General features: G+C 41.7%; 1 long non-coding RNA gene across 1 annotated transcript; it reads right to left on the reverse strand.

Moving 5' to 3' along the window:
- Positions 1-1,087: 1,087 nt before the first annotated feature.
- Positions 1,088-11,833, reverse strand: LOC147797872 (uncharacterized). Its single transcript, XR_015426834.1, has 3 exons — positions 11,601-11,833; positions 4,388-4,512; positions 1,088-1,263 (listed from the first exon to the last, which is right to left on the reverse strand). It is a non-coding gene; the product is annotated as an uncharacterized LOC147797872 (long non-coding RNA).
- Between the last annotated feature and the right edge of the window lie 1,219 nt (positions 11,834-13,052).

Consider the following 13,052-nt stretch of genomic DNA (forward strand, 5'->3'; position numbering starts at 1 on the left):
ATACAGTTTACCATGATAAAAAAGGATCGGTTGATCCAAGGATGTAAGCGATTGAGGTCTAAAGTTGAAGGCAAGAGATTTGCTGCATGTCGTTACTTTGGGTATCGTATACTCTGAGGCAGTATCGACATTGAAGTATATTGGTGCATGCTGGGTGCATGGGCCGATGAGGCCGTCAGTTACACTAATCCCGCCCTCAATTAGACTGTTAATCTGTGGGTTTTAGCACCCCCACAGGTGGGAAGCTGGATTGGCCGAACCGTTATGTATAACAATAGAGTGCCTCGCCTCCTGGTAGCTCATGTAAAAACACTGTGAAACTACAACGAGCTAGTCCCCCGCCAAGCAGGCTCATTTTGCACCGTGACAAAGGGCTTACTTTGCCATGTAAGAAAGTTTCATGGGGAATTAAGTGTAAAATATATTTTCACGGTGTTGAGATTCATAGTGTTAGAGGCTCACATTCACCTGCTGGTTCATTTGTATCCATGAGCAAGATATTTTGTTTTCCTTTGCTTCTAAAAAGTGTAATACAGGGGGGGCTCTTTACTGTAATACTTACAGAAATGTAGAAACAACTGGACGATCATTCTTGAAAAAGTTGATGAGGGATCTACGGTGACTTAAGGTAAGTCAACGGCACCATATAGAAGGCAAAACAACGAATCCTGGTGGGGAAAAAGAAGGGGAAATGTATAAATCAGTCATGTCAAATTTTACTCTAATACAACTTGGGAAAGCTTCACCAGTGAAAGATCAACAATATCGTCTGCTTTTGTAGATAGTTCGAAGTGTCAGATCCTCTGTCTTTGAGTCTGTACTTCATGGAAATGCAAAAATCGAAGGAAATTTGATGCCAAGAACAGAAGCGTTACTAAGGGGGAGTCCCCAGGCTCGTGCCCCCTATGTTCTCCCTCCTCATCACAAAGTAAAGAAGAAAAAATCTGTTGACTGTCCGTCTTGGTCAGTGTTCTAACTGTGACCGAACCCCACCGAGTGCCCCCTCTAGAAAATGAGGGCACCTCAAATGCCCCTTGCAAATTAAACCCTGCTTACACCACTGAGTACAAGTACATTCTCACCATAGACATTGCTCTCAAATGGTAGTGTACATATCTGTCGTGTACATGTTCTGTGATTCCAACATGTGCCGTACAGAGTCAGCATCAGGACATTCCCTTGTACTGCAGGCACGGAAGTTGACGAGGGAAGAAACTCCACCATGTGGGATGTTTAAATGCAGGCAACGGTCAGGCATCAGTGCTGTGAACGTAACGAGAAATTCAAGATCAGGCAATAATCTTGCTGCACAGAACAGAATTTCCTTCAGTCATGAGCTTGACCTTAGCATTATTAAGGCTCAAGTTTTCCTGCCGAGTCAAATTATACTCAGCTTCTCTGACTGGAGAGATATGAAAGATACATGTAGAGTCATTTGCAAAAGTTTAAGACCACCTGGAATTTCACTGGTAGATGTATTTCCGTCACCGGGCCTGCCTTACATTGTCTCACTGAACGATTATTTAACATGTTCTGACAGTGGTGCATAACATCAGTGTAGTGCTATATATCCATTTGAATGGAATTAAATCTTTTGCAAAGGCAGGTCTTGCATGACAGTAACCAGAAATAAAGGACGGCACACTAAATATTAGACTGTTAACATTTCAAATCATGGAAATGTAGTCAGATAGCTGTTTAACCAAGATACGAGGGTTACACAGTCTGAAAATAAACATAATGTAAATTTGGTTTTTCTTCAAGTTAATGCATTTTGTATGGGTTGTTCTAAACTTTTCCAAATGACTGTGCATATACATGCTGCCGTGTTGTGGAGCAAATTCTGTATGCCGTCTGTGACGAATGAAAAGTGCTCGTATCAAGTACATGTACTGCTTGAACATCTTGGAGTGTCTGTGCATATCTGTCACTCCGGATATGCATCACGTACATGTACATGTAGGTTGCATTGGGGATGGTCTCTCTGATGAACAAATGACGGATGCAGCATGGTCATGGGCTGGTGGAGAAACTACTCAAAGATGGATTTGAGGATTCCACAGATGTGGCTGCCCTCTTCGAGATTGGATGAACTACATGTACATGCAAGGGCGACAGTGCGGATGATCAGGGTAGGAAAGGTTCCATACAGACAACACTCATCTTCCCTAAAAATCTTCCCATTGCCATCAGAAAGTGACAACATGTCCTAAAAAGTGAAATTCAGCAAATCTGAAGCATTTACTTTGAAAACAGACAAGTCTCATAGGTTTGTGCATAGGGGCATCGAGTGTTGTCCATATATGGAACTCTTTCCCAAGAGTACACTGTTTGAAGTTTTTAGCAGGAGTTTGGCTACACATGGACACCGGGTCAGTACAAGTACATGCAGATGGAAAAATGCCCAACCATAAAGATCTACATTTAGTCAGTAGTTTACAACAAATATAGCACACTGTTGGCAGCAAAAGGCAGGTAATTCATCAGTAAAACAAGGGACGCACCTGCAGATTTTCTTTCCTCAGATAAGCCATCAGAACAGAAAGAAAATGGCTTGAGAGTTTAGTGCTGAGGTGTGGTTGGGCTTCAATTGGGTTGGCATGCCAACTGCAGGAAGTGGCCATTGCCGGCAGCGGCCAAAGATGCCGAGTTGAAAGATGACGGAGAACTGCAAGGTATCACCGGTGCCACAACCTAGAGGATGATGGTCAGTCTGAGTGATAGTTCAGGGAAGTCAAGCTGATAAGATGCACAAATTCGGAGTGTGGTTGGCAGATGAATCACTATTGTTGCATCAATGAAAATGAAGGCGAATGGCAGTGCTCTCTCAAATGTGAAACTACAAAGTCCTACATGTACACACATACAATGTACATGCACAACCATATTGCATGTCACAGTTCCCCAAGACATTGGCTTCAGCATCAGGATATCTGGCACCCCATCCTCACATCCCAGTCCAATGGGTCTCCTATACCCTAGGATTCCCCAGTTAGGTTCCCTCCTTGGGTCTTCTCTACCCTTGGCACACACTCAGGTCATGCAGTACCAGGATCCACTCCCAGTCAGAATCCTGCAGTCTCCTGAAGACGGACAGAGTACACGGTTCGAACCGTCGAGTTATTCCCCAGTTTTTCTCAGAGCCACACATACTCAAGAAAGAGATTGATCCATGGTGTAACGGCATTTCGTTTCACTCACATGTTGCATTTGCTGCAAGAAGACTGGAAAGGACAGATTGAAGATCCAGGGTTTCTCCTACATGTGCCATAGAGCAAATACACAGATTCAGAATGATAAGCATATGATCAGGTAGTCTGGGGTCCAAGATCGCTAAGATCGGATATGTGAGCAGTGTGTGGCGTATATATTATGCGATTGACTGTGACAGCGCCCTCTTTAAATGCATTCCAGTCCGCTGCAATACCGGTAGCAATTCGTCTGGTAATGGGTCACATCACAAAATAAACTACAGGAAGGTCTTGGGAACAAGACCAATGACCAGGCATCCAAACTACAGCATTTGTAGCTCATTAGGATAATAGTAGCCATCAGAGTTTTTTTGGTTTTTTTGCTGTTACCACCTCACATGACAAAATTAAAAGCAATGATTTGAAGGGAGAAGAAGTATCTCAAGTCTGAGACTTTGATGGAGTGGTTCACTTCTGCATTGCTCTGACTGGCAAAGAAGGCCACAGCATGCAAGATTGGTCCATTTTGAGGAATGGAATGAGAGTGAATGTACAGGCACAGTAGGCCTACACGGGGGTGTAGGCTAGTTTGGCCCTGGGAGGGGGTGCGATTTTCAAGAAAGCAGAACTCAAACTTCCAGCATGTAACGAGGAAGGCAAGTGCGCATGTGAAAAGCGGACTTCCCCGGGTATTTGCTATTTTACTTTTCGGTCATCGTGTATCGAAAACCCATGTACTTTCACCTTAATAAAATAACGCCCTGGATCCGCACCCGTCCAGCCTACGCCCTTGGGCACAAACTGCAAAAAGAGCAGCATACAGAAATTCATTTTCAGCCAGATCAGCCTAACGTAATTGACTATGGGCACTTTGTGTTAAATAATTGTTAGAGGGGAGCACCTCATGCTCCAAGTTCACGTGGAGATATCCCCGCTCTGGAACACATCATTGTCAAACACAGCTACAATACGGGACACTAAGCATTAATTGCCACAGCCTGCAGTCTACCATGACTGCAACAGGTGCCGTGCTCTTGTTGGCTGCAACTTCTTTGTTCACTGCACCAAGCGGTTCCATTTCACAACACCCCAGCCCCCTTGCCTGCTACTGACACAGTCTCAACCTACGAATCTAGCCACATGGCTCAGTTCCATGAGCTCCACAGCTCCATCAATACCATTTCTTTTTAACTAACCTTGGTGATGCATGGTTGGGATCTTGCTCCGTGGTCGGCAACAGTGCTGTGATTGACTGCCTTTGGCCAACGCTCATGCTCTCCAGGAAGGTACTACACTGATCTATTACTGCTGGCTCTTGAGACTAAAAACAGTTGGACAGAAACAGATTTGGCAATTGGTCAACACATACATGTACCGTAATCGTCTTATTCCCTAAAAGAGCCAGGTTAATCTGGCCCATCTCACAGCCTTAGGTTGAAACCACCTTCCAGGCAGTCAAGAGCACTATCCACTGAACATACATGCATGTGTTCAGCCTCTGGCGCTTTGGCTGCTCTGCAGCGCTACATGTCCTGCTTGAGTAGTATTGAACACTGCAAGGACTAAGGTGGACACTGCGCTAACTACATGTCCATGTATATGCATATGGTGCTGCTTACACGTACATGTATATCTAGGCATTAGGCCCACCGATGTACCGTAACTGGACCAATTCCACTGTACTGGTGCCATCCTCAAAGACATCTGTAACAGCCAGACAGGACAGAGAATCTCATTATTAATACAACAAAATATGTACATGTCTAATACGAGTGATTCCAAATTTTGTCAACGTCTTTTTCAGGCCTTTTTCAACTTCAGCGTCGACAAAAACATGGCCCACTTGCAGTAACTGTGTTTGAGCACGTGGAGTAAATGTCATTAAGTAACTTGAGGAAATGTGTGACAGCAAGGTGCGCGGAGGTCCAATCTCAAATAGCACCCTCTACCGGACTCATAATTATATTTAACATCCCTGGTGCTTTGTTGTCAAAGAAAAGGATTGATTAACCCTCCTATGCTGATATCACTCTTTGGGTCATTGGTGAACACCTCAAAGAAACACAGCTGTGTTGTGTTGTGCACTGTACCAACAGTCCCTCACAGGAATATCAGATTGATCTTATGTGCTGCCCAGTGATATACCCAGCCAGAAATGAGACCAAAGAAGACCTCTGTGTGTGTGGCAGTGCTACATGCTACCCAGAATGTTTAGTCAGGTGATATGCAATAGGATATAGGCACAGCCGATCAGATGGTCTAAGAACCAGACCTTCAAGTGCACACTAATGCAACACAGTGCAAGACGAAGGCGCAAGAAAAGTAAGGGGCCGCGGCGTGTAGCAAAAGAGTGCTACACCATAGACTTGTGCACAAACCCAGTGCTACCCAGTGCTACATGGGAAAATGAAAAAGGAAGGGGCCGCGTCGTGTAGCAAAAAGTGCCTACACCATAAACTTGTGCACAAACCCGGTGCTACACAGTGCTACACGTGAGTCAGTTCTGTTCTGTTCTAAACATACGTGGATATGTGATACTTTCATAGTGTACATGTACCTGTGAACTTTTGCTCGTTAATGCGCATGCTCAGTTCTGCAGCAGTGTAGCGGTGCTACAAGGAAGACCGTGTGGATTTGGCCGTCTCATTTCTGGCTGCATATGCCCAGCAACTGTGCTTCACTGTTTCATGTGCATAATTGTGCAGTAAACCAAATGCAGTGAAGAGGACTGCACAAAAGACCCTGGGTCATTTTGTGCTGACAACCTACTATGTACACATTGAACCTGTGCATGTTTGAGTTCCATCATTTTGTCCATATACAAAATACATTCTCACCAGTGAGTGTGGGTATTTGCGGACATTTGTGCCGTAAAACCAAAGGAGGGTTAAAGCACATTAGAATCAGGGGACCTCCGTGATCAAAGTGCTTTTACATGGACTATCGGTGCTCTCCTTCGTCTTTGACTTTTGGTTCAGTTTTTACTGTTACCATGGTTACATGTATATTTTGGATTCAGAATGCCTCGTATACCTAGAAAACGCTGCTGTACAGGTACATGTATTTGCAGATTAGGGGTTACATGTACCGCTAGTTGCAGGTTTTATTTATTAGATACATGTACTCTTAACCCCAACCCCCTAGGCCTTTTTACTAGGAACCATCCTCAATCCTCCCAAATCATCCCATTTTCTACCTGAACAAATTGCATGAAATCAGCCTCGATCCTCCGAAATCCTCCGAAGATTTCTTGAAAATGTTATTTGGGCGTGTGCCTACTGGGCAATTCCGTATGGGAAATGAGAAAAATGGCTAATTTTAAAGCTGCTCAAATAGAAATTAAATTGACTGTGCTGTGCTAATAAATGTACACCTGGCATGGAGCAAAAAACCGTTTTGGAAAATAATGTTTGGTTTCCCAATCGAATTTGAAATTTGATATTCTTTTTGGCTTATAATAACGACCCCTGAAGCTTAATACTATAACATATCCTAAATGCTTAACTAATCCCTCTGAATAGTGTATAATTGCAAAGGTTTGGAGCCATAGATGCTTGTGTCAGAGGCACTTCCTTCCTCTGAATATGGTACTTGAGAGAGAAAACTACAAAATTTGGGTTGAAGTCAGCTGTAATTCCGTTACCAAAAAGTTGCAGAAGTTTTTCTCCTGGCCTCATTTCTTTCAGAATTATTCCACCATTGTAAATTCTCTTCCTTAATCTGCCTACTAATTATCTCAAACACTAAATTCTCAAATATAAATATTTACTCCTATGGAAACACTGGTAACGGAATTACATGGGGTAACAGAATTCCATTGCAGAATCGTGTATGTCTTGAGGCTGTGTTTGGTCAAAGAGGGCAGCAATCACAAATATGTTCCTTTGTTTTACATGTACCACTAGAGGGCAGCAATTTCTGACTTATTTGCATATGCACATGGTAACCTCCCTCCAGACATTGCACATACATCTACAAGACTACAAATTGGGTGAGTATTCTATTCATTAAAATCCCCAGGAGCAGTTTCTTTTCACAATGGTAATCTCAATAAGTGATCACTTAAAAAGTACTTGAATCAATGATCATACTCATTACAAAATGCATTCTTTTGCACTGTCACTTAAGCATGCTGTACATACACAGGCTTACTTGCAGTGTACATGTATGACATGTGCAGCACTGATGTACTCGGACATAATTATAGTTTATTTCAGCATTATATTATTTGATGTTATTACATGTACTCTAGTCTAAAGAGCTTATTATGCTATGAAGGCACCGGGTGTAATAATTATGTAAACAGATTTTGTTGACTATTTAGGCCTATGCTTGAAAAAGTATCACATAAAAATTTTTGAGGTACTTGTAATTATACATGTAAATGTAATGAGCTCAAGGTAATTACTTAAAATTATTTTTGAAATCCTATATAAAGAGGGCTCGTTAAAATAATCATCATTCATATCAGCCTTTTTGAAGGGGAGTATGTACATGCATAGGCTATGTGCTCAATCTACAAGTTTGAGTCAAAATAACACAGCCGACCAATATCTTTTCTTTGTTCATAGGTACATGTAAAATGCCTCTCACAGCAAGAGAAAAGATGCGAGCATACAGGGAGCGTATAAAGCAGGACCCTGACAAAGTTGAACAGGTGAGGGAGAAGGACAGAAACAGAAAGTCTGCTAAAAGTGCAAGAATGACTCCGTGTGAAAAGCTCATGCAGAAAGAGCAAAATCAAAAAGCTGTGGCAATACATCGTGCTGAGAAAAAGGTGATGTCTTTGCCTCCTGCAAAATGTGCACGTACTCCATGTCAAATTCAATTATTTGAATTATGAATTTAGTGCATGTTCCATTCGGGTCACCTCAAGCCTTGGGAAAAGTCAAGCAGAAGGTGAAAGTTTTGCCACATTCTGTGAGGAAAAGAAAAGCAGTGGTTGAAGCACTCGTTGTTGATGCGGGGCTGTCTTCCAAGACCATACAAATGACAAGAATTGATGATGGTGAGAGTAGTGCTGGGAACCGTTGCATTAGTGATGAGACAAAGGAAAAATTGATTTCTATTTGACAACATCATGGTTGTGTCCTGGACAGAAAGACACATACATAATTCGAGCATCTGGGAAAGAAAAACAGACTGTACAGAAGCATTATATGCTCACTACACTCAAAGAAGCCCATGCTATGTTTCTGGAAGAAAACCCAACCCATCACATTTCATTTTCCACGTTTGCTGAACCCAGACCAACACAAGTCTAGTTGCAAGGGGGCATACCACACAACTCCTGCCTTTGTAAACATCATGAGAATGTGCGCCTGCTCTAACAATCCTTGAGTAAGGCAGGCCCTCGGATTCCAACTGATTTTCGCAGTTTTCTTACCCTGGTTGTATGTAAGCTCGCAAACTGAAGTAGGATTAAAAAGTTTGAAGCCAAGAAATATTCTTGAAGCAACGGCTTTGTTTCTGATCACAACTCGGGGTTCACAAGTTAGAAATTTCATGTTCTTTTCCAGTAAATTCTTGTTGCTAGGTACAAAAATTGAATTATCTTTCAGCGAGGCATACAGATGTATTAAATTATGGTTTATTTTATATGATTACAGCTGAAAAACATGCCAAGAGTAATAAAAAACAACTGCTTTTCAAGAATTGGCATTTTTCAAGGTGCATTTCACAAGTGTAATTCCGTTACAGTTTTCTGTAATTCCGTTACTACTGCCTCTTTTTGAAAAATGACCGAGTATGGAATATTTGTAAATATCAATACCCTGAAACTTCTGCTACAATAAAATTGAAACCATAGGGAAAACAGATAAGTGTGTAGCTGTGGTCTTCATGTTATAGATTTCAGAGAATTTCCTTTTCAAATTATGTTTGAAAAAGTTCTTCATTTTCTGACGCAATTCCGTTACCGAAACATTTTGGTCCTTGCATCTTTCTACAAGTAGTATGTTTCAATCTTTTATTACTGGTACATGTATGATGGTAGGGCTATAGCCAGACCTTATTAAAGATATTGTAGTCAGGTAGTTCACAGGACTAATTCATAGCACGGAAAATAACAGTAAATTTGTTCTGAAATGTAATTCCGTTACCGCGGAATTGCCCTACTGCCTCAATCCTTCATACTCTTCTGGCAATTCCTCTCATTATGGTGAGGCAGTGCGAAGGGCACTCTTGAGCAATGCAGTTGATTCAGAACAAATATTGGGCCGAGTTCATGTATGAATGAGCAAGAACAACACAAGGTCTAACTTATGACCTTAACTAATGGCATCCTTCACAATCGGCCACGCACTTTTGCCATTCACCCTCAATCCTCCAAAATTCTCCAAAACCGCCCAAAGGATTTTGGAGGATTAAGAAGGGTTGGGGTTAAGGAATATATCAAATATTGTCTTCTGCCATGTCTGCTGCATAAACTTGTAGGCCTATTGTATCAGCAAATTTAGGGTGAACAAATCACAAACTTTTGTGCATCATGTAGACTGCAAACGTCATTTCGGTGCAGTTGAAAAGTGCCAAACAAAGGAACATCCCGACAGAGAATGAAATGCGCCACTGGAAAAAAGCACACGGGAAGCGTATGCGGAAGAATCGGCCATAAGTGAATTGGAAGGATTTCAAAGCAAAACAGGTGCTTGATAACACTTCAAACAAACAAAAGTTAAAAAATATTGGCCAGTTCCAAATAACCTTCATTTTACCACCAGTATAGGGCTTAAACATCAAGTTAAATGTTCCAAATTGCCTCACAAGTTCAAACAAAGTGAGTATCCAATCGATTTGGCTAAATTGGTGAGGTTTGTTCAGCTGTAGCCAACCTCCATCACAGCAAATCTGCGTGTTCCGAGATACATGAGATGACCTTCAAGTAGTAAAATTATCTTATGACCGGGTGATGAACTTCGATCGGATTGACTGACTTTGGGGTTGTCAGCAAAACTATACCACCCTCAAAGAAAACGTAAAATTTTCTGCCAAAATTTATTCATTTGGTCGAAATCAGAAGATTTTCAAGAGCATGAACATCTACATGTACAGGTATGACGTCATCTTTGAGTCAAAAGATCATCAGGAGAGGCATCATTTTTGACATTTTTTGGTCATAGTGGTCACCCTGCCACCTGTTTTTCTTGGTATGGGCTGGTAGAGGGATGTTGAAAGGTTACCTGAAAGCACTGGAAAATTGAGTATCTGCCTATTTTGGAATTTAGGCAAAAAAATGAAGATTTCACATTTTTCTGAATTTATTTTTGAAACTGAAATTCAATTACTGCAATCTTTTTTATTAAGAAGCCAATTTTTGCTCATTTTTTGACAACATGAAAACAATATTATACAATATCATCACGCAAATTTTCAGGACATTGGCGGTTGATGGGCGGAGACATTCATTCATAAATTTCACGATGCAAACTTTTCAATTTAGCACGTGCGAGCAAAATCTCTTTTCACAGGGTGCCCTCTGTTGATTTTCATTGAAACGGAGTTTGTACATGCATATGGTGCACTGTGGACCGTGACAGAGGTATCAAGTGTTGTCCATGTTACTGTAGAACTTGTTCATGTACATGTTTTGTACCAAGGCATTACCATTACGAAAGTTGTGACATACATGTACATGTTATAAATTGCATCATGGGCAGTAAGCCTTATCGCTAATTACTACATGGGTGTTTTTACACAAGTAGAAAGGCATTGTGGGAAAGAAAAAGAAGCAAGCAAAGTCGCTCGTTTAGCAGCAAAACAAAAGTGCACTTGATGCCATCCTTCTCCCAGAGATGCGTAATTTGGCCTGCTCCCATTGGTCCACTACCTAGCAACAGGAATAAATGAACCTAGCAATGTCCAATCATACAAAGCCCTGTAAACATGTTGGCAGGATGCCTACGGGCATGACGGGACAAAGTATAATGTTGATATCGCAAAACCTGACAGGGCGGAAATTCCCTATGCTCACAATAGAACAGGCAAGACCACGTGCCACAGACAGAAAGCCATGCATAATGCATTTGACTGTAGATGCGGTTAAATGAATAATTGGTTTAACATACATGTACATACAAGTTATACATGTACATCATTTACATGTACATGTTGACCTACCGGTATACATACATACATGTACAGTCATGGCTACTTACGATTTCGATTCACAGTGCAGTCTGTAGTCATTGTAATCGCAGTGTACGTACATGTACAGGTACAGAGGGGCCTACTGAACAGTTTCTTCATCTACAAAACAAGTGCGTCCACACATTCAAAAGACGTACACCATGCCTGGTCCAGGTAACGGTACCCGTTCGAGCCAGATCGAGCCTCACTCGAAGGCCTCACCAATACTAGTATTAGCCCCACTAGCGTGGCACGGACTCTCTCCATCCTGCAAAATCTGCTCACCTGTACTGAACCAGGATTTCCAGAAAAATGCTATGCAGTTTAGGTTCGTGGAGGTAATTTTGAACTTTACAACTCACAGTCTTTCATTACGAAGTTAACTCACTTCTTTTTATACACAGGTCTACTATACTACGTCTAAAGCAGCACTGGCTGTGTGGTGTGGCAAAGCGCCTTGTGGAATCGGCCGCGTGTAAATGTGTACACATGCGTACAACTGTCATCCGATCAACGAAGCGAGCTGGCGCCCTTTGAAATCTACGGTGGCCAAGACATGCTCCAATGAAAGGGAGAGTCCTGGTATTTGAACAATGGAACGTACATGATTCGAAACAATTTAAAAACAAAACAAAACTTCGAAGTTAATTTTTCTATCGGTCATTTCCAATTGATTTAAATAAACTTTTTGAATTAGAAACGGGACACAAATTTCAATAAACTGGTATTTTTTTTGTTTTAAAGTTGTAGTTCCTCAGGCTGTCATCGCGGTTCGAATTCGTAACAAGTTAAACACATTTTCAACTTGGGCGAAATTTCGGTGCAAAAATTTTTGTGACGTCAACTTTGATTCGTTTTTGCACGCGCCTGAAGTGTGAACCGGCCTTTAATAGACAGGTTGACATAAAAATTGCATTTCTGGAGGTTTCAAGGAATCCATTCAGCTCACCAAATTTTGTTTGGATCCCTGATTGTCTGGTCCACATTAGGCACGTTGAATTGACACGGAATGACATCACAAAGTCTGGAACCACATTGCCTGCACCTAAGAAGAATATTGCAAAAAGGGCCGTGTAGACCTGGTCTGTTGCAAACAGACAGAAAGCCTCGTAGTCTGTTCAGATTTCTGGTAGGCTGTCGTTCTATAATTATCACAGAACCTGAAAAACCTAACTTAGTTGAGCACACTCCAGGTAGCAGTGAAGCTCAAACGAGCCGCCTGGTCATCTATCATTCTTTTCATTCAACAACCTGGAAAGGATCTCACTATCCTGTAGTTGGGATGCCATTCGAAATATCCAGAGGGCAGTTTATAGCGCTCACGGTTAACATTCCGGAACAATAACCAAAACTCAACCTAGGTTCGACAAGTCTGTTGTTCAAGTGAAATAATAGGATCGTGTGCACATATTGGTATTTTTAAGGAAAGAATGTTAACAATTCACCATGAAGAATAAAGTTTTTCCTTTTATGTTTTTTTAAAGTCCCCAGACAGACTGGAACCTTTACGGAGACGTCAACTACCGGTTTCTACAAAGGAAATACTGGAGAGTCTGGAAATTGATGATTTTGCTTCCAACCATTTCAATTGTGTAAAAAGATGTGCGCCCCGGGGAAAACGACATTGTTCGACCAACCGATTATAAAGGACTAATAGAACTTTCCACGACCCGGCTGTTATCTGGCTACCGCCTGCTAAAATCGAGTAACGATATAGGCATGTCCTACTACATGCGT

The sequence above is a fragment of the Acanthaster planci genome, linkage group LG10, assembly GCF_054643075.1.
Source record: "Acanthaster planci isolate LZ-2023a linkage group LG10, COTS_SCS, whole genome shotgun sequence".
Classification (NCBI taxonomy): Eukaryota; Metazoa; Echinodermata; class Asteroidea; order Valvatida; family Acanthasteridae; genus Acanthaster; species Acanthaster planci.